The sequence below is a fragment of the Rhagoletis pomonella genome, unplaced genomic scaffold (genome assembly GCF_013731165.1).
Source record: "Rhagoletis pomonella isolate Grant_MI unplaced genomic scaffold, Rhpom_1.0 Rhpom_scaffold_19619, whole genome shotgun sequence".
In the NCBI taxonomy this organism is placed as follows: Eukaryota; Metazoa; Arthropoda; class Insecta; order Diptera; family Tephritidae; genus Rhagoletis; species Rhagoletis pomonella.
The window spans coordinates 1877-2652 of record NW_023478131.1 but is presented as its reverse complement, the minus strand read 5'-3'; the positions used below and the strand labels follow the sequence as shown (position 1 = coordinate 2652).

General features: G+C 39.8%; 1 long non-coding RNA gene across 1 annotated transcript; it reads left to right on the top strand.

The window, feature by feature from the left end:
* Positions 1–16: 16 nt before the first annotated feature.
* Positions 17–481, top strand: LOC118732382. The gene is made up of 2 exons (XR_004992125.1): positions 17–69; positions 142–481. It is a non-coding gene; the product is annotated as an uncharacterized LOC118732382 (long non-coding RNA).
* Positions 482–776: the final 295 nt, after the last annotated feature.

Below are 776 nucleotides of genomic sequence, written 5' to 3'. Positions count from 1 at the left end.
CTATAGATAAATCTCACGAGCTTGCCAAGTACGTCTCCCACCCTGCAACAAAGGAAAAGTAGCAACCTGGTGAGTTAACTTGCAAGTCAAATAAATTATTTTTTGAAGAGGCATAAATTCATGTTTATAATATATACATAGGTATTCTAAAAACAAAATGTCACGCAAGAAAAGTGAAATTTGGCTGCATTTTTCAGAGGAGAAGGAAAGCAGCGTACAATGTCGCTACTGTGACAAAAAACTTGCAGTGGGAAACAAGTCGACGTTTAACCTTATACGGCACATGAATGCAAAACATCCAACGCAAGTTATACACAGGCAGGAGGCGCCAGGAGAACCAACTCCGAACAATACCTCAGGTAGTGAAGTACGCAATGTACAAGGAACGCAAACATCGTCAGTCTCAGCTGTTGCTCCACCATGTCCATCAGTTTTACAATTTTTAAATAAGCCTCTTACAATAAAAAAGCAAGCTGAAATCTATGCCCAAGTTGTTGCCATGATAGTAAGGGAATACCATCCGTTTAGTGTAGTGGAAGATGCCGAATTTAAAAAGCTAGTGAATTTATTAAATCCTAGCTATAAGCTCCCAACAAGGAAAACAATATCTTCCTCTCTTATTCCTGCAATCTATAGGGAAACATTGGAAAAAGTTAAGCAGCGTTTAACTAGAGCATATGCCGTCTGTCTAACAATGGATGGATGGACTTCCCGGGCACAGGACGGCTTCATAAGTGTACCAGCACATTACATTGCTGAAGAAAACAATCGGTTGT